We start from the raw sequence: 21644 nt of genomic DNA, 5'->3' as shown, positions 1-21644 counted from the left end.
ACACACCACACAATACTCTCAAAAGCAATGGATTACAACTAACAAAATTTAGTAAAATGGTCAGAACAACAGGTTACAACTAGCAAAACCTAACAAAGTGACAGGTTACAAACACTTAGAAACTGTGTTACCTTTCTATGCTCAGGTAAGGTTAGAAAGAATTTTAAAAAGAGAGAGATAATGGAAAAAAAGGGGGAGAGAGGGATAAAGAAAAAGAGGATAGAAAAGATATCACCACCTTTGGATCCAGCGATGATCTTGGTAGGAAGTTGTGGTCCTTGAATGGCGGGTTTAACCCCGAGTGTCCTGATCCCGTGTCTTTTATGCTACCTGGCTTGGCATAAATTGCTCAGTGTTGAATTTTAGAGTGTTCTAGAAATGGGTCGGTGCAGCATGGGGGTCCAGGTGATCACTTGGGCCCCCCAGCCAGGTTGACTGAGCAATGACCCTTATTTCCACGCATGCGCCCTGTTTGGTGGCCTTACATGGATGGGGCTCACACAAGATGGCACTCTCCACAGAGTACCATTTGCCTGCCCCTGTCCCTTATCAAATGAGGATAGCATCCTACCTATCAGCGTGGCCATCAAAGAGGGGCTCCCCTTGCAAGGACAGTGTCTAGCTTATCAGTGTGACAACTGAAGGAGGGGCCCTTGCAAGAACAGGACCCAGCTTATCAGTGTTATTACTGAAGTCACTTGCGAGAACGAAGTCCAGGTGGCTTATCAAATGAGCGCCCCACCCAAGCACAATGTCCATTTTGTCAGGGATGGTGTTTTGAGACAATTACCCATTTCAGGACTCTACAAGGGGTTCTGTCTTTTAAGGAACCTGAGGATCTGGTGTGGAAGGAGAGGCTGAGGAAGCTTCAGCCTCAAGAAGGGAAGCTTTCGATGAATTATTTTTTATATACCTCAGATAGGAGTGCGTAAAGAAAACAGGGCCAGACCCTTCTTGGTGGTGCCCCATGACAAAACAAGATGCTTTAAGATAGTTTTAAAGATAAATTTATCATAAATTTATTGTCAAGAGCATCAGTCCTCTGAGGTTTTGTGTATTCCAAATATATCCTGAAGATCTGAGACTGTGAGTACTATCACAAAACTTGTAGTGATTATGTGAATTGTTTGACTTAGTTCACAAGTACTTAAAATAACCCCTCTCAAATTAAAATATTTTTCATCAGTGGAGAGAAACATGCAATTGAAATTTAAAATCAGAACATTGAAAAAAATTGTTGTTATATTTTAATATTAAAACTTAAAGTAGATTTCAGAAATGTGTGTCACATGGGGTTTCTGTAATGATTCTTAAGTAGCTCAGTGTATCAGTAGACTAAGGCAGTTAAATACTTAGAAGGGGCAAGGGGAGAGAAAGGCCAGCTGCTGTTTTTAAAACTTATTATGAAATCCTCTGCTGTAAAAAAGGATCCTACCTTTAAGTAAATTACCACGTAAGAGATGTTTGAAAAGAAACACAGGTTTTGTGGTGAGAAACACTTTGTTCATGTTCAGCCATGAAAGAGTTTTAAAGAAGTTGAAAAGAGTTGATTTATTTTCTTTCCAAACTTACTAAAGAAAAAAAGCAAGGCTGTAACAATGGGTCATTACCAGGCATTGAAGCAGGAGTTAAAGGGTGATGGAGGGATCAGGCATAAAGCTGAAAACATAAATAAGAGAGGGATGCTGCTTTTGGGTCACACTTTTTCTTCTACTGCTGTAAAATATTACATTGCTAAAGAGACTTAAGTGCATTCAATGATGGATTCTTCTTCTCAGGTGTTATCAGTGTAATCACTCAGTGTATTGTGTTTTATTTTTCTAAATTAAACTGTTTGCTAGTTTAATTGTTTTACAAAAAAAGTAACAAAAACATGTGAGTGGAGATGATTTTTATAATAGCCTTTATTTTCTCAGTAATGTAAACAAATGCACTTTTCAAAGCTGAATAGCATCATTAAAATGGATTTCTGAATGATGGAAATTATTATTTCTTAAATTGTCAAAAGACATTTTATTTATTTATTTATTTGATGCTATGATCCTTTTCCTTAGATCAGCGTTTAACTATTTTAGTCTGAGTGTGTTACTTGGTACCAGCTCTGTTTTTCTTTCTTCCTGTCCCTGAACACCCGACATTGATAATTCCCTATTCAAGATAAAATTAATTACTGAAAAAAAAGAACAGATTAATTACTCTTCAAGTAACGGGGTGCTCTTGAAACAACTTCTGAGTGAAAACAGCCTGTCACCTAACATGCAAGTAGCCAAACCATCACTTCGAGTTCTCTGGCACCTCTGAAGAAAGCTAATCTTGATCCAGTTCCTCTAGAGGCTCACAGTGACATGAACCCAACCCTCAGAAATAGGCCTGTCGGAGAGCTCACTAGGGAAATCATATAATCACTCATGTTGGAAAAGACCTTTAAGATTATTGAGTCCAACCATAAACCTAACACTGCCAAGTGCACCACTAAATCATATACACATCTTTTAGATACTTCAGGGGTGGTGGGGAGCCTGTTCCAATGCCTTATAGCCCTGTGATAACCCATTCTTGTGCTTCTGCTGTTATCTAAATCTGCTTCTGTTTGGAAAGGGTAAAACGTTTTTTAAAATTTGTCTTCTAATCTTTTTTGTTCTTACCTTGACTGCAACCTGTCTTTGTCATATCCCTCGAGGCTCTCACTGTCACTTGTGTGGCATCAGCTGTGCAATGTTAATGAGTTTCAAGAAAACAGACCAGCAGTCTCTGCCTGGTGCAGCCCCTGCAGGATCTTAGTCAGTCTTGTCCTGTTTTCAGAGCCACGTCTCTCAATAATGTTAACTATAGAAACAGCAACAAATTCTCCTGCAGCAGCAACTTATTAGCATATTGGTGAAGAAGACCTGGCTGCAATAAATTGATTTAATTTGATTTATTAAGTATTTGCAGAATCTGTGGAAGTTAGTTCTTCAGCCTTGTGTGACTGACCTGGATAAACTTTTACTGAACTAACTGTTGACAGAAATTTGCAGTGTTCCTCAAGTATGCTGTCCCTTCTGCCTGTGGGTTGAGTTCTGTCCTAAAAGGTCAGTCTGTCCTGCTTATGAGCCACATTTTTATTCCATCTGTTAATATGAATGTTCTGAAGATTATGCCAAGAAAGAATCTGCTAAATATATGTGCTTTTCATGGGAATAGATAGTCCCTGAACTGGTAAGTTTTCCTGAATACCAAAATTAAACAGTTTTGACCACCATCTCAAAAGACAAGTGATAGAAAATCAATTCGTGTGACTTCCATCCTACATGCGTTTCCTTTGTCCTCAGATTCTTCTTCATTCATTTGGGATGTTAGTCTGTATTAGAACTATTTTGCATTAATTTGTATCATATATATGATATACATGAGGGATGTATTAATATTCATAACAAAATATGAAATATGTGTATAAAAATATCCTGAATTCAAGTAGAAAATGGAGAGAATATAAAAAGCAGAGCACTAAAGTATGGATTTTTATTATGAGCGCAACGTAATTATGACTGCGTAAAGCTTAAAATGTGGACACCCTCAGTTTTTTAATGTTTAAGCAAATCAGGATAAGTAGTTGGAAGGATAACTTTCAGTAACAGTTCTCAAATTTCAAGAAAAGTTTTCTTATTAAGTCTTTCTTGAGTTAGAGCAGATTTAAGTTGACTTTCCATAGGTAGCAAGTATAACATACCGAATGCTGAAGTATTTTTGTCCCTTCTTAAAAATACATTTTTCCTCTTTAGCACGTGAAGAACGGGGAGGGGAAAGCTGATGTTGAAAAGTTCAGACCTCAGTCCTCGTTTTTTTTTTATAAATTGCTGTTAGTATTCCTGTCTCCATGTGTGAGCCCAAGGTCCAGGTTTGTGGTTTAAACTGTAAACAGAGATTAAATACTTTTCCACAAGAATAAACGTGCACAGATGGAGATAATCAGAAGTGACTTAAGTGTGTAGGCTTTTTCAGAGGTGCCAAAAGCCCACAATACCAAGCTGACATGGATGAGGACTACAGGTGTGAAGTATGCTCAGACATATCCTGAGTCTGATTTGTAGAAGGTGTTCAGACACCTACAGGAATACTCAGGAAGGTCTTATTAAGTGCAGTGGGAGTTGTATGTTTGGGGGTGTTCATAAATCTCTTACGTGCCATTTTGCATCTTTATTAAGATTTCTTTAAAATTCTTGACTTGTGCTGTTGACAGTTGCCGTAATTAAATGGAATTTTTTTAGGGCTTGCCTTACAGTTCCCAGTTAATTAGAAGAAATCCTGATGTTGTGGGCTAAAGGATAGAAAGAAAAAAAAAAACTTTAAAGGACAATATTTTGTATAAAACAAAGGGTTCTTTAGCTGATACATTAAAATTCAGGAAAAGGACCTTTTATACTTCAAAAATCCTTAAAGATACCTGGAAAAAGAACCCTTTAAAAAAAACAAACAAACAATTCTGTAGTTACACATCTGATAAATCTATTCTTTGAAACTTAGGAAGAAAAATATTTTAGAATCTGTTAATATATTCTGAGCATTTTTTATTGACAGTCATCTGGCATGACTGACAAAAACCCTCTTATTTGTCTTTGCGTGCTACTTCCATTTAAGGCACGCTTCTGTAGTAAAGGAAAATGTTGGTGTTGGCAGAGGTTCAGGATTTGTTCTCTTAATAGTCATAGTGATTAAATGTAGATAGTCACATTGCTTTTTAATAATAGAACTGTACTTTTTTCTTTTTGCAGTGACATATTCTTGCATGTAATTCCTGTATTCCACAGTAAGCCTCCTTTAAGTTAATAAATCTAACTTCATGTTCTTGAAATAATTCTCATCTCCATTCCCAGTACTTCCTAGCCGCAGTCTCAGTCTCCTTCCACATTCTGAATGCAAGGGCATAAAAAAAAGCCTAAGTCTTGCAGCCTTTTGACATGCTTTCTGTGAGGTATGGCCATTTTCATCCTGTCATATCACATAATTGCTTTAAGGGGCAAACATCTCTCCCCCCTATCTAATCTCAATTTAGGATAATATGATTTTTCTCTGGTTTTCACAAGTGAGACATGGCTGTCCTGACAGCTCTCTTAGGTTCTGTCTTTTCCTGTACAGACTAGTTTGACTCTGTTCCCTTTATCCATTCTTCCTTACATTTCTGTTCCTCTTCACTGAAACATACTGTCTTTATTTCACAGTCTCCCTGTGCTGCTCAGCAATGAGAGCTTGCTTCCTCATTCCACCTGGGCCATACAAGACTGCATCTTTTTGCTTTCTCCCTTGTCCTTCCCTAAGACAGGTAGGAATTTTCCCTTTCATCTTGGCAAAACTTCTTCACAGTTCTTTTCCTCAAATCTCTTTTGAAAACTACTTTGCTGTGATGTTTACAGGAAAAAAAAAAGAAAGGAAATGAGACTCCCAGTCTCAGCACTACTTACTACTCTTAGTTTCTTTGTCTTTCTAGTCCATCCACTTGTTCTGATCACCTGTGTTTGCATTGGCTGCTGGGCACAAGACATTATGTTTGTCCTTGGTACTGTCATATGACAAGCCAAAGCCTCCTAATCCATCTGTAGGATTTACTGTAATGCAGGTTCTAGTCTGGAGGGGAAAAGTCCTGTGTGTAGAATATGACATTGTAACTTATGTACTCCAGTGAAATCAAGTCACTTGGCTAGGAGATAGCAGTTGTGGTAATGTCTTTTTCTTTCTTTTCTTTTGTTCTTTTACAAGCTATACTGTATTGTATGGTTTGATACATTTAGTTACCTAAAATTTAACTTTCCACACAGAAAAATACATATAGGAATTGAAATTTGATTTAGGCAAAATGTGGTCAGTGTTGTGGGGTTCTAGTGGTTCACAGGAATCACATTTTATTTGTCTTTTTTTGCATGCCTGTGTTACTTGAGTTTTGTGCTGTGTCCTTTCATCTTGTGTATTGACTCAAAACCTCCTAACTATTTAGCCTTTAACAATACTGGTAGACCAGCTAGTTTCTCCTGTGTAAATTGATAACTTGGGTCAGATGAAGCTGAGTGGATTGTCTGTTCCACTGGAATTTGTAACCAGCCTTATCTTCCTACTAATTTTATTATTCCTTCAGTTTCTTTTGGCTTTGTTGAAAGTGGTACGTAAGGTTATGTAATCTATTGATATCAAGGGATTGCTGCTTTTCCTTTTTGCCTCTGTTTGCTCTGTTTTGTTTTGGATTTTTTTTTTTAGCTGGTCTCATTTAATTGTGTTTCCTGAAAAATTGCACAGCAGCTGTATAATTTAATATTCTTTCCAAACCTGATCTTCTGAAACATTTTTGCCATCTCAAAATAAAAACATTCAGTGGAGGAGGAAAAATAGGAAATGTTAGTTACTACGTTTTTATTTTCAATAAATTTAATGCAGTGGATTACTTTTTTTCATAGTTATGCAACATGAAGTTTATAAATCAATATTGTCAAGGTTCTTGAATAAAAACTGTGGGATGTCTTAGCACCTTTCTCTTTTTGAAAGGGAAAAAAACTATCTGCTGCTGTTCTTTGAAAATGGGTTTCTTGAAATTGGCTGCAGTGTCGGGAGGTTTTTTGTTTGTGGTTTGGCTGACACATCTCTAAGGCTTGCTGATTTACATTTTTCATCTCCCTGACATTTATTTGCTTTACAGAGTTTGCCATGTCACTTGAGTTTTGCTCATGGAAGTTTTTAGGTATTTATCCTTCACCCACTGCTAATGTTAGATCTTTGTTTTTCTTGGCTCCTGTTTTGTCCTTCAGCTTCGTCATCCCTTCTCCTTATCACTTAAAAAGACTGAAATGTCAACTTAAGTGGGGAAAAAAGTCAATCTAGCAAGTTTTAATTCCATTATCATGCAGCCTTAGGGGTGGTTTTGTTCTGTGTTTTTGTAGAGCATGTAGGACAAAGTCCTGTATGGTTTTTTTAAACCTGTATATACACGTGCAGATTGCTTGCTTCATCTTGTTCAGTTTGTCAAAAATACACTTTATGCTTTTCTCTCCACTAAATGTGAAGAAACTGTTCCTGTTTGATTGTTGAGATTTACTTCAGAGATGGCTGGCCTTCAATGGAAGATGAATCATAGAATTATTTAGGTTGGAAAAGACCTTAAAGGTCAAGTCCAGCATTTAACCCTACTTTACCATGTTTACCCCTAAACCATGTCCCTAAGCACCACATCTATATGACTTTTAAACACATCCAGGGAAGAATGGAATTATTCTAAATGAAGTTTTGCATCTAGTACATTGTAATACTAAAAAGCTAAATTATGAGAATGACCATTGTTTTAAGACTGGTATTATTTCAGATTTTTTCCTTTGTTTTGAGAGAAATTCTAAAAAATTCAAGTAATAATTATCCCTATCCCATTGAAAGACTAAAATGTCAACTGAAAGTAGGGAAAAATACCTATCTAACCTTTCATTATCATGGAGAGGAAAAAAAAAGTTATTGAAAAGTGAGTTTTCATCCCGTTTTATTTAGAAAATATCAAGGAACTAGACCATAATACAATGGAGGCACACTGAATTTAGCAGTATAAAATAATTTAAGAGGTACTAAGTACAAGCTGGTACACAGAGGAGGTGGGCAGGAGGATACTTCAAGGCATCAGGGGCAAATATTTGTGAGAATGCTATTTGTAATGTTTGCCTTCAATGCTTCACATACTTGGGCATTCCTTTTGTGACACCTTACTGCTGCAAGAAGAAGGTGGTGGGGCAGGAGGGGCCTGGATGGTCCAAAACTGAAGGTTTTGTTTCCTGCTTGTGGACAAGCAGGGAAGAGATTAATGAGAGAGCATGAAGATATAATAAGAAAATACAGATGGTGCTGTTCAGTGGTGGCACATAGTTACTTTGAAGGTTCCTGAAATGAAGGAAGAACACCCTGCCCCTCTCCCACCACAAAGTCGCCTAGCTGAGTGGGATTTTTCTGTTTCCTGCCTGGCTGAGGAACCTAAGGAGAGTGGCAAGTGGGGTTTTCTGGACTGCTGTGTTCTTCTGCTGTTCAAGTCTAACATGTACTGTCTTCCTCCTAGTATTGGGAAATAGAAGCTGATCAAACTTGCCAGTCCAGATTTTTCTATTGTGCTGCACACTGAGGGAGGCTAATAATGGTTATTTTTTATTTTTATATTACTTATACATATGAGATGGAGAACTAGGTACAAAAACATTTATTTGGTACGTATGCAGTTAGTTCCTCTGCCACTAACTGGGACAACTATTGCAAGTGAAACTCCAATGGCATTAGAGCTTACATAGCCAGTCCCTCTGAACTCCAGTGACCTCTGGTTTGCAGTCATACATCATGAGCTGCTGCAGTCAGTGCGTTAGGTACTGTGCAGGTAGCAAGTCAGCTGGAAGCATTGACTGTGTCTGTTGGAAAAACCCTTTGTTTAATGACACAAGTATGTTTGGCTCGTACCTTTTCTTTTGGTCCAGCTGATAAAAGCTTCCTCTGTTTTATGGTCCTCTATCTACTTCAGCTTACTGATGAAGATAATGGCATGAACAAGATGGGTTTTGATTCTCAGTGCTTACACTGACACCTTGTCAAGCCAAAGCAGAGCTCTGATTGAGGCTTTGCTGGCAGCAGAACTCACAAATTTGAACCTTGTGCTTTCAGCCAAACTCGCAAAAGTTGTTGCATCTATAAAACAAGCACGTAGTGGGTAGATCTTAACTTGGATTTGAAGTTTGAAGTTTTGATCATTTAGATAAGCAAAGAGGAAGAGAAAAGGGGTGAGATATTTAAAAAATCCTTGATAAAGAAGTCAGATCAATCATTGATTTCACCACTGAAATCGTTATTTTGTCTAACAGAATGTGGTTTGTGCTTATATAAAAATGCAGAAAGGATGTTATGCAAGGATGTCTTAGCTTGATGCTAAATACACAGCCACCTGTTAAAGCATAACAGTATGGGGGATTCCCAGTACAAGATATTTGCTTTGCTGCTAGTGATGAAGTATGTTTACTAACCTTCAGAAAGCAGGGTGAGTTTAAAAGCATTCTCTTTTGGCTGTCTTCAGATTTAACAGTATCAAAAAAACGCTTTTGACACTCTTGTGCGATATTTAATATGAGAACATTTGACTAGTAGCTTGAACTTGGTATCAATAAATGTAATTTATTATGAATTATCAGATCACTGAGGGGAATTTATTCTGTAAATAAATATGGAGAAACTAATGGAAATTGCTGAAGTCTGTGAAGGATGGTTGGTTCTGTCTGTTCTGACACCTGTGGTTAGATATGTCAGTATCTGGTGTTTCTAAGTATCTCTTGCCTCCATAACTCTGCTTGTAAAAATGTGCTGAAGAGGGTGGCTCTCTGGAAAGTATTACTTAGTTCCTTTAACCGTATGTTTTTCAAAATTCTCCCATGTGGAAGGAGGTGATGTTCCCCAGTTTATTTAAGAAATTCATGTGACTCTAGACCCTGGAGCTCCTGAGCTGTAAATGCTTAACATTAAATATATACAATATTTTGTTTATCCTGCATGTAAATCTTGAATACGTTCTTGCACTATCTGTGGCTTTATTTCCTATTATTGTCTCCAGAAACCTCTTACTACCTGTGCAGCAACCTTAACATAGACCCATAATGTTTTATGCAAAGATAATGTTATGTTTTGTTCCTGATGACTGCTGAGCAATGTAGAGATCATTATGCTTGTGAATGCAAATACATATAATAGAACACATCTTGTTTACATGCTAAGAGCCCAGAGCCTTATGGTGTCAATCAGTGCAAGTGTTTGGAAGATAAATTGCATAGACATCTGATCCTATGAGAATGTAATGTGTTTGTAAAGTTTATATATAGGTAAGACTGGCTGTAATATGGAAGAATAGTAGTTATGAAGAAGTTTTCTGTTATCTTGGATAAATTATTTAAGAAGGGTCTTGAAACAGGAAGTTCTAATCACTGTGACTTTCTCATAAAAGAAAGTATTCCTCACTCAAAAACCTAAAATCTTTATGAGCTTAAATCTGTCACGAAATACTAATAACTTTTTGACAAGCAAACTGTTTCCCCTATCAATAGTTACTTGTATATGGAAGCTCACTAGTTATGCATTACCAGTTACACTTGTAATCTCCTTTGTGTCTTTTGGCATATCACTCATAATGGTGATTTAGTATTATTTAATGTTACTTGATCTGTTTCCTTGGTCTTGCTACCTAGTGTATTGAGCTGTTCAGTTTGTTTAGTCCTTGTCTGGCAGGCTGCCCTTTCTAGTACTTTTTATCTGCTGAACATACATTTAATTGGATCTCTCTTAGACTTGCACTAAGATATTTTGTTACCTCATCTTCTCAGTTCAGGCGTGTGTTTTTCTTCTCCCTGCCTCGCTTTTCAGTTTCTTAACCAGCTTAACACTTAGTCTTTCTTATTGTGATTTCTACCCCTTTTCCCTCCAATTTTCAGACTGGTATTCCTCCTTCTTACAGCTCTAATTTTGTCTAAAACTCTCTTGTCATATCTGCTATTCCATAATTTATCGATTGCTGCATCAATGAAATGCTGAAGAGGTTTGCAAATTCTTATTCATGATTAAAAGTAAGACCTGAGCTTTGTTTTTCTATTGATGATATTACTTGTCTGTAATCTGTGTGAAAACAAAACTTCTGCTTCTTTGATTTTTCTAGTCTAATTTCCCAGTGGAGCTAAGCTCTTTCAGTCATCCAGTTTTCTCCCTCGTAACTTCCAATTCCCATTGGAATTTCAGTCAAATGGATGGTGAAATTTCTGCAAGCTTTCTGTTAATTAGTAGCTGGCTTCTGCTAGCACTGTAAAGAGCTACAGAATCAGAAGAGATGTTGAAATAATAAAACGCAGAAAACTTAATTGCTACTCTTGTTGGAAGTACTTTCATTTTGTTACAGCAGTTAGATGGATGTAAAATGGATTGTAAGTGGTCTGGGCAGCCTTAGCATGTTGCCATACTGCAGGAATTCAAGGAATCCTTTCTGGTACAACTGCAACTCATTCAAACATCAGGTGAATTCTCATTTCAAGCATGTTCTGTCTTAGTAAATCTGCAGTTGAGTTCCAGTCTATAACCAAAATACTTGTAAAGAAAGGGACAAAGTTTTTGTATACCTTTTTGGCCATTAACATTAGAAATTATGTTACTCGAGAGGATAACTATAGGTAATTGATTTATGAGTTTATTTGGCAATTTCTGTGGTGAATATCCGTGGTATTAATGAGTTTGGTAGTTCAGAGTACTTTACCGTGTTTTCAAACATAGGTTTGAATGAAACATGGTTTTTTTAAGTGAGTTGGTAAGCCTGCTAATAAACACTTTGGTTTGTATTGTGGAGTACTCTTGGAGATCACAAACTGAATTTCTCTTTAATGAAAGTACTCCAGGAGTGCAAGTAATGTCTTCAAACTGTTGATTTTTTTTTCATTAAGAGCAACTCGATACAATTCACTACTCTGTCCTCCCAGTATTGACACCCACACTCTTGAGCTGAAATGTCTATGGTGTGAATGTCAGGTCCTCAAAACCTCTAGTTTTGTTTTGCAGTTACACTCCTGTTCTGCTGTGGTACTTGCTAAGGTAAATAAAGATTTTGAGACCTAAGTTGTGATTTTGTGTCTGTTAAAGACAGACTTAAGGCTTCATTTCCGGCTTTATTTAAGGATAACTTTCTTGTGTAACTTCTAACTAGATCCTTTGAGAAGACAGAGGAAATTCATGATCACTCAAGCATTTAGTATTGTAAAGAATTAAATTTGCTGAAATGTTAACATTTATATTTACTTTGGAACTACACCACAGGAGGAATAAAGGTTTGCTTTCAGCACTGAAAATGAGGCTACTTTTGCAATCAAACCTTGGATGAGAGTATTGACAATAGCCTCAACAAACATGCTTTGGAGAGGAAGCCTTTCTGGTAATTTGGATGATTTATAAAAAGCATTGAAGTATTAAAGAAAGTTCCTAACCCAAACCATTGCTGTACTGTGGACCAGAACAGCAGATGAAATTGCTTTCTCAAGTGACAGTAGGTTATAGGTATGTGAAGGACCAGAAAACTTGTGAGTGAGAAAGGCTGGAAAGAGTATTGTTGTTGTTAATGATTGGGTATAACCCGTGAAGAGACCTTATGGGGTTCTGCATCCATCCTATACTAGTGTGTTGTCCAAAACATCATCTCAGAAACATGTTGCTTACTAGGACTTTTTCTTATTATTTCCTGCATTGTGGAGGTTTTGTGTGTCTTCCCGCCTCTCCCTGCTTAGCAGGAGTCTAGAGAGAAACTTCAAAGTGATTTTACTGATTCACTTTCCTTATGCTGCCTTTGCTGGCTGTTTCCTACACTTTTTTTTTTCTTACTTTTTTTTTTAATTATTTTTTCCCCTCCATTTATCTTTGCAGGGGCTACAGCTGAAACAGCGTTACTCCTCAGAGTCTGCCAGTACATGATGTTCTACAGCTGTTTAGGGGTGGCGAAAGAGGGGAGACTCTTTTCCACCTACTCAAATAGTTTGTAAGTTATGCCCTACAATACGCTAAGTACGGGCCATATGTTTGCAAAGGAAGCTGGTAGAGTTAATTAGATCTTGCAGATAAGAGGAAAGCTGATGGCCTTCCAGCAGCATGATGGTTATAGTAGGTGAGAGGTTAGAATGTGGTCATGCTTGGCCTGGTAATGTCCTGGTTATGGCCAAGTCATTCAGTATTTGTCATGCTTTATGGTAAAGCTTTAAAACTCATAGCAGCATTGTGAGAATTGTGTGCAGGTTCATCTTATTAACCGCATAGCGTAACCACATGAAGTTCACCAAGCCCAAGTGCAAGGATCTGCACATGGGTTGGGGCAATCCCAAGTACATCCTTCACTGTATGGAGACTGGATTGAGAGCAGTCCTGGGGAGAAGGACTTAGGGGTGTTGATTGATGAAAAACCAAACATGAGTTGGGCAGATTTAGATGAGATATTAGGAAGAAACTCTTTACTGTGACAGTGGTGAAACACTGGCACACGTTGCTCAGGGAAGTTGTGGATGTCCCATCCCTGGAAATGTTTAAGGCCAGGTGGATTGAGCATCAGGCAGCCTGGTCTAGTGGAAGTTGTCCCTGCCCATGGCAGCAGGATTGGCACCAGGTGATCCCTTTAAGGTCCCTTTGAAGTCAAACCATTTTATGATTCTATTTGTTATTACTGTTTGCTTATGGCTGGATGGATCAGAACTGGGGAAGTATCCAAACATTTATGTAATTATTCCTCTGCTGGTTGGCTGGTGACTTCCTTCTGCTAAGGTGGCTGGTCCTGTACTTTTGGAGGAAAAGCCTTACTTTCAAAACCTACTATTGCTTTATTGGATATGTACAGAACTACCTGTATGTCCCTTTAAACCTTTTGATAGTGGAAATGCTTAGTTTGTGATAAAAAGTTGTTACAGTTTATCACAAAAGTAAGTTGTGTAGCTTTGGTGCTTTGGCTAACCCAGTAACACTAGTCACTCATCAGTTAGGAGGGGGTAGGTTGTCTTTCTGAAAAAAATTGTTGCTAATTAAAAAGAGAATTAAGAAATATTAACAGCTTTCATTTCATTGAAGGTGCACTTCTAATCTTTGGTGGTGTTAGCTGTTGATAAATACCAGTGTTGATCAACAGGATATATACAGATGATGCAGGAAATAACAGGTTAAAATAATTAGCAATTCTACTAACTTTCATTAGATATGAAGCAAATAGCAATTTCATCCTTTTCAATAAGAAAGAGAAGGACTTAAATGCAGAAACGAGAGTAATGGAATAATCAGCAGCACTGTTGCTTCCAAGCAGGTGACTGTGTTGAAATTTTAGTTCCATTAAATTTTGTGCTTTGGAGATGCAGTTTGTATTTTCAGCCATTTGTCTAGCCGCACAAGCTGGAATGCATTCAAACTGCTTGCCAAGAACAAATCCATTGGAAGAAATGTTATACTTTGACCCAGGTTCAAGATGTTCTAAAGCAACAAGAAATAAATATTTCTGAAGACTTCTTTAATGTTCAGCTTAGATAGTTGAGGGTTGTTTTTCCTCTCTATAATCTGATATACACTTGTTTAATAACATACACATACTAATTTCCTCTGTATTTCTTTCAGCTTTTGCTGTATTTTAACTTTAACTCTTTATGTTCTTCAATTGGTATTTGTCCGTTACAGTAAGTTGAACTGTAAAATCCTGTTGCAACAGTTGTTTTCAATGCAATTGAATTAGGATTTATTTTTGTTCTTTTTATCCACCATCCCCAGCAAATTATAAGAAATTTAAGAAAGTTAATTCTCTTACACAGATGTACTTAGATTTTTGTCTTCTGTTTTTGAAAACTTTTTCCGTGAGATGTAGTGAGTATTTTGATCATGAACATGTTCAAATCTTTCCTTCAATCTGTTACTTTACTTTTGACTGTCTGTCTGGGATCCAGCATAATTGCCAAAGACTACATTTAGTGCATTGACCATCAAGTTGACAAGGGATGATAGTTGGGCATCCACATCGATGAGAGCTTTCTTGCTGAATACAAAGAACTTTTTGACTTTCCTCTGTGAGTTGGACAGAGCTGCTGTTGAGAGTTATTTGTTTTTTTCTCTTGGACAGACTGCAAGATGTGATGTAACAGGCTAATTTGTGGTTACTAGCAGTGGGTAAGGCTGGAGCCTGGAGTAGCTGCTTGATGCAAGAAATGAGCTAATGGATCCAATATAATAAATTTATTTCTTCTTGGCCTGCTAAGTCATTTGGTTGCTTTGATTATAAGGTGAAGTTAATTTTATTATTAATTAAAAAGAAATAATTTTTAAAAATAAGATTATAGCAATGCTTGTCACTCTTGCTACTGCAGTTATACTGTGTCCTAAAGAAACAGGAAAGAATTCCCAGAAATCAATTTGCACACGTAAGATTCCTGTGTAAGAAAAAAGGATGTTCTACTGGTAACTTTGGAGAACTTCCAGGAGATCTGAAAAGTATAAGGCCGATCTTCTCAGCAGGTGCCATATTTATGCCTTTCAGTGGACAAACGCCAAATGTAAAGTTGAGAATAACGTGGGAGGTTGTCATATATTAGATAGATGCAAGGAGGGAAAGAGAAAGAGGTATGTACTTGCATCCACACTGGAAATATGATGAGGTTTCTTGGCCACAAGTCCTGTTTTTTAAGTTCATTGAAATTAATGAAGTAACTTAAAGCTTTACTCAGTTACAAGGGACTCTTGAAGGCATGAAAGTGAGACTCATGCTTCTTTCACTGGTTTTAGGGTTGTAGATCCTTTCTTTAGGTCTTCAGATGACTTGGCCTCTCAGTCTCTATAAGTTACTTGCTTGCAAAATACAAAAACAATTAACTATTTCCTGATGTCTTGATCTGCATGCTGACATCCCAAAATGTTCTTTTTCAGTGAGAAAATGCTTTTTTGGGCATCTTGTTTTAATGCAGCAACAAGAGAAAGGTTATTAGTATACCCTGTACTTTGCTTGTAGATAGCTGTAAAAAATGGATGTTTCTTTCATTTGTTCAATGTCAAGAATATTTCTGTTTTTCTGAAATTCAAATAAGTGATTTTAATTGATAAATAGTATTTGAACCAGAATTATTTCAATCCATAAGAATGTTTCCATATGGATTTTCCTGTAATCCTTTTTTCCTTTGTCTTCTGTGTAGACCTTCCTCCCTTTTTTACTCTAGAAAGGAAGAATATCTGATTATTTAATTTCTGCTGGACTAAACTACAGAAAATTCTGTGGGTGGTAGAAAACTGGAAAGATTTTGGACTGCTCTGTGAAACCACATACCCACATGGGGAAATTATGGTGGGTTTGCCACCCAAACTGTTTGTAAGTGGAGAAATTTATTTTTGGAAGTGAAGGCAAGTTGCTTGCTCAAGATGAAAATTAGCTTGTTTTTATAGCATCTTATCAAAGGGTGCTTTTCTCTCCTTCAGCTTTCATCCCACCACCTCCTGCTAGTTTCTACTACATGCACACACACAAAAGCAAACATGCTGCCCAACCTCAAAAAAAAACAACAACCCAACAAACCAAACCTCAAGAAACCCAAACTGAGTATTTATACTCTTATTCTCCCTCATTCCATCTGTCCTTCTACTGACGTAACCCAGTGTTGTTCTGCTTTTCTCACTTCATGGGATTGCATCCCCAGTTGCCACTTCAGGAACAGTACGTGGTGGTGCCATTTCAGCTGTGGCTGGGTGGTGAGAGAGAAGACAGTGTCATCTGTCAGCTAGAAAAAAAGAATGGGTTGGCAGAAGCATTGCTCAAAATATAGTCGAGCAGCAGAAGGAAGAGCAAAACTAAGACTCTGTAATTCTGCTGAGAAAACAGTTTTGTGCATTTATTTTATATGCTAAGAAACTTAAATTATAAGATGTGCACTTAGAAAATGTGTGCATAAACATCCATTACCAGATGAATCTGATACAGTTGCATGATTTTTCACGTGCCTCTTCTGTGGTGATTCCTTGTGAGGTGCATAGGAAATGTGTACACCTTCATTTGGAAGCCTCCCTTAGACTTTGGAACTGCTGTGAGTTAATATTATCAACTTTGCTAGTGTGTTTCTGCACCTTCCAGAACATGCTCTTCTCATTCTTTTCTTTTGTAGCACTGATCACAACTGAATGCTGAAAGTTAAAGATCAACAAAAATATTTTGAAGTGCCTTAAAATTTATGAGTTGAACTATGAAAATAAATCATTTACTTATTTGTTTTTGAAATCAGAAGTCTTCCAGACTTAGTTATAAGCTAACTTTGATCTGATCGTTTTCCTTCTCTTCAGAGTAACCACCAAGCTGGTGTTCTGGCTTAATGTGTGATACTTAGTTTCTTCTTAAATCTTGTAGAATGATTTATTGCTGAGTTTATCTCTTGGAATAAATAATTAGCAATTAATACAAGTTCTCAAAGGGCTGCAAGGCTGTAGTTCCCTTCCCATGTTGCTGTGACCCAGGCAGTCTTGGAGGGCAGGATACAGCCCTTCTCACCCTAAGAAGGCAGAGAGTCAGCACTTGACCTTCCTAGTGTCTGCCCTCCACTTAGTGTTTGGTGTGCTCAGTGACTAAACAGCAGATAAATGGCTTCTGAACCCACAGTGTCACTGAGAGCCTGGGGTTTTGTTTAGGCATGTATATGCTTCTATGTTATTAGCATGTGTTTCCTAAGTTTGGTAGTTAATTGTCACATCAGCACTGGGGTCAAGATGTATGTGATACAAAGATACTTGATATGTTATGAGCAGACATCGTGTTGAAATGTAGGTATTCTTAGCAGAAATCAAGCTGCTTTTTCTCCTGTCATCTAGTTTATCCTTTCTTATGTTCTACCAAGACAGCACATGACTGTTCTTTGATTTCACTTGAGTGTGTTAAGTAGTAAACTGTAGCTTATCCTGTTGTACTTTGAAAGGTGAACAGGTAAATTCAGCCTCCAAAAGGACTAAAGAAAGCCAGCATCTCACAACAAGTAAAAAAGTGTGGGTGGGTGGGTGCTACTGAGGTGTCTTCAGCACAGATAGCTCTGTTGGAGAACACAGATTGGCCAACTGGTGTGGGACATCTGTGGAGATGTTCTCGTAGGAATAAAGAACTGCAGTACCAGGAAGTCATTAATTTGCATTCAGTTGGGGTGTAGTGCACATCTGTTTAGACAGTGCAGCTGCAGTAGGAGACAGTGGTTAGGATGAGCCTGGAATTTTAGTTTATGTATATGTTAAAGCATGTCTGGTTTAAACTGTTAAAACCTAGCAGTCCCAGATGGACTCATTACTCCTAGAAAGGAGGTTTTAGAGGATTGCGTACCCTATTTAAGATGCGTTGCATCAGCTTCTGCATGAAGCATGACTCCTGGCGTCCCTTTGCAGAGAAGTGGGGGGGCATGGCAGGTGTTTTCACTCACCACTGTGTTTTCTGGCTGTAGCTCTGGTGCTTTGGCAGCCTACTGGGTTTGACATTTGAATTACCAACAGCTTTTAGGTTAACACACCCTTCTTAAGAACACAGTGAAACTCACATCTTGATGTTTGTCCTCTGTTTGTCTGTAACAAGTTGTACAGAATCAAACAGTTGCAAACAGAAGTGCAGTGTGCACTCTTCAGAAAACAGTCTGGAAAATGGACCAGAATTTGCATAAGGGACCCTAAGGTGTGGGTTTTTAAGAGCAACTCTTTGAGCTGGCTGTGATGCAATAACGTTGTGTGGGGTCAGGCATGGTGGCATGATGTTGCAACGGAATAACATGTTGTTTGTGTATGGATATATGTAAGAGAATGAGAGATGGCTGTGAGTGCAAGTTCAAAAGGCTGATGGAACAAAACAGATTTAAGCTAGCTTTAAACTTTATAACAAAATTTCACTGGATTGATATTAATTAATAATACACATTGCTGATGGCTAGTTCTTACTCATTCCTAGTCATTACCACTGCATATTCAAAGCAATTATACTGTAACAATTTCATTATAAATTAATTGTGAGCAGACAGTACCCCAGAGCTGGTGCCATGTATTTAGCACTGATAACCATGGTCCTTCATAGTGAGCAGTTTGAGGCTGGTGCTTTTTATTGTTGCATGGCAGTTTATTCCTCCTTTTCAGCTTTTGCTGCTATTGAAAGAAAAGCAGGTGTGGTTTTCAAAAATCTCAAGGTTGTACTTCATTGGTGACTAAAAATTGACCATGACTGAGTTGCTTGTAGTTCTGGGGCCACTGCTTGCAACCTGCGCCCATATTTTCAGGGCCTTTGCTGTTATCTCATATCTAAGCTGTATGCCATAACAAGAGGCACCTGTTACCCAGCCCTAGCTGATTCAAAAAGTTCTAACAATTTCACAAACACAGGAGGCCAGAATTTGTGCCTTGCACACGTGGAATAGAAATGCAGTCAGCATAAGGCCTGATGCCTCTTCCTGTCAGTGGTAATTTTTACTATTTTTACTGAGCTACTTGGTCCAAAAAATGCATAGATATTGTATAAGTTTCCCTACATTTGAGTGCATAACAAGCTAATATGTGAATACTGCTCAGTCAGCTGCTACTTTATGGGTGCAACAGCTCTATGTCTAGAGACAGTTAAGGTTTTATAACTGTGGAGTTGGTGATGTACAGTGCATTCAGCTGAGTAAAAGTCGAATCCTGACTATCCTGAGGGTAGTGCTGTTCCAAGTTTACCCTGAGTAGGTACAAATTGGACAAGCTTTCTCTGTGTCCATGCTTATACAAGGACTTTGCTTTATCTTTTGTAGATGATTCTCATTTTTTAAAAGGGAAGAGAAATACATGTATATGTTTCACCATAATCCATTCACATGAAGGTTAATTGTTTGTACTCTAAGCATTAAAAAAAAAAGAGTAAGGCTTAAAATGCTCAGAAGTGTGTGGTTTGCATCCCTGAGGTACACATCACTATAGTACTGGGATACTTTCCTGCTGTGATTCTAAATAGCAAGAGGGCTCTTTTGTAGTGATGACACAGGCATGGTAATGTTATCCTCTGTAACTAATGAACTGACCAGCTGTTGAGCGGTATTTTATTAAATATAGAACAGAAAAAAACATGTTTTTAATGAAGCACTTTGAATTATTAAAAATACTAAGACTGTTTAAAATCTTATGCCTATCTAAATGGGTGGAAGGTTAGCCCTTTTCCAAAGAAATATGCTAATCTTTTTTTTAAAGGTAGAGGCAGTTCTGTTTTAAATTGTGATTTGTTTATTGCAGAGTGTGTAACTGGTCTGTGTAAAAAAAAAAAAAAAAAAATCAAGAAAACAAAATGCCACTATGTTGATTCAGTTGCCACTGTGTTGATCCAGTGCAGTGAGATTTTGGCTGATTAGGGTCAAATTTAAGGAAGAACATAACAAAGCTTTTCTTTATTAAAGATTTTCTTGCCTTGTATATCTTTCACCCTGCTTTTCACACTTGTTTAGTTTCGGTGCATTACCTACTCTCAGTAGATCGTGAGGAATTATCTTCCTAATGTTTTCACAACAGCTTCACAACTATGACATACTCTGGTTCTAGAGGGGTGCTGGAATTACTTCAAGAGTTGTCTTAGAGTGAGACCACCTCTTTCTGAAGTTTAAAAAAAAAAAAAAAAGAAAAAGCCTATAATTTTTAGAAACATGTACAAATATGTTTCCATACCCTCTTTACATATGACTCCCACTGTGCATTTTGGAGACTAGACTTGGGAAAGGCCTCAATAATTAACGGGATCAGCTCCTTTGAGAACATTTAGAAGGCAAGGAGGAGAATAAGGGAAATACTCCGCTACCTTACATTTGGGAATGACTTGCTTGGTGCAGGTAGAGAGACACCTAGTCAGTAGGCACTATCAAAGTCCATGAGTGATTATAGTAGACTAATATGTGTTTATTGCTTCAGTTATTAATTTCCTGCCAAAAAAGCCACCAGATAGATGTTTCTGTGCTGCTGTCTTCATGCATTCCACATAGCCCCTTGATATCTTCTGGCCAGTCCACTTAGATACCAGATAAGTCATTATGGGTATGTGGTAACCATTAACCATGGAGCCGTTCTGTTGCAGTCCTTGACATCTGTCAAATCTAGTATTTAACATATATATACACCAAAGTCAGTGTGTGTGCATCTAGCCTTGGAAGTGGTGGAAGCACAGAGATTGTTCTCCTGTTCACATTACAAACCTCCATGACCACCAGCAGTGTTATAAAGTTAATTAGTTAAGTGCATGTTGTTGGGCATTCATCAAGTTGCTAACCACTGAAATTGCTTAGTTGGCAGTAAAAATAGGACCGCCTTAGGGTGCTTGGTGTTTTTGGGTGTTTTTTTTCTTTTAGCACTTGAAATAACAGGAGCTATTCATCCAGCTGGCAATTAATTTTAGTCCTTTCTTAAAGCAAAACTTTAATATTTGCCGTCTACCTTCTTACAGTTTTTTAGTGGATTTATGGGTTTTTTTTCTGTTGATAAACAGAGTAGAAAAGTCAACAGCTGTATTTAAGTAGATCATTCTCATTGGTTAAGACATACACTTTTTTGTAATCATCCTTGTTTCTGTTCTAGAACCTTAAAAAGAAGACAGTGAAATGCTTGCAGGTTTTTATTACTGTTTTAAGTGTTAATTATGTTCTGTGGGCTTTTTTCCTGAGCAACTAGTCATAAAAAATCGTTAGCACTTGTCTGGTAAAACCTGGTGATGATAGGTTTACTTTCTTATTCAGTATTTTTCACTTCACAAACTGATAATTGGGGAAGAAATATTGACTGTTATAACCACAGATATTATTGCTGAGGAGGATGCTGTCAGTGTTTACTTGAAATCACTGAGGGACTTAATCTTGAATATTTCAGATTTCATTTTTAAGTTCTGGAGTTGTCTTAAACTATGGAATTTGCTTTATTTATCACACCAGGTATTGCAAAATAATAGTAAAACATTCAAGTTTTAATGAAATAACAGTGCCCAAGGGTTTCCCAAGGCTACAGTTAAACAAACTAAAGAAGTGAAACTTTGCTCTGCCATTTCTTGGAAAATTAGGTTTATGGAGAGCAGCACTAAACAGTCCTTTATTTTCTCTGTTGAGACCATTTGTTTTCTTTATTAAGATATTTTATGTGTG

At 37.5% G+C, this 21644-nt stretch overlaps 1 protein-coding gene across 6 annotated transcripts in view; it reads left to right on the top strand.

Moving 5' to 3' along the window:
- The window catches only part of MGAT5 (alpha-1,6-mannosylglycoprotein 6-beta-N-acetylglucosaminyltransferase), a 119572-nt gene that overhangs the window by 23528 nt on the left and 74400 nt on the right, over positions 1 to 21644 (top strand). For 4 of the 6 annotated variants that reach the window (XM_051623330.1, XM_051623329.1, XM_051623334.1 and 1 more), the window contains one exon: positions 5199 to 5299. The exons of the other annotated variants lie outside the window; for them this stretch is intronic. The gene's annotated coding sequence lies outside the window, so the exon portion shown is untranslated. The remainder of the gene's footprint in view (positions 1 to 5198; positions 5300 to 21644) is intronic. 6 annotated transcript variants of the gene reach the window in all.

This window comes from Apus apus, chromosome 6 (assembly GCF_020740795.1).
Source record: "Apus apus isolate bApuApu2 chromosome 6, bApuApu2.pri.cur, whole genome shotgun sequence".
In the NCBI taxonomy this organism is placed as follows: domain Eukaryota; kingdom Metazoa; phylum Chordata; class Aves; order Apodiformes; family Apodidae; genus Apus; species Apus apus.
Note: the sequence above shows the minus strand (reverse complement) of the source record. Positions and strands in the feature narration are given on the sequence as shown.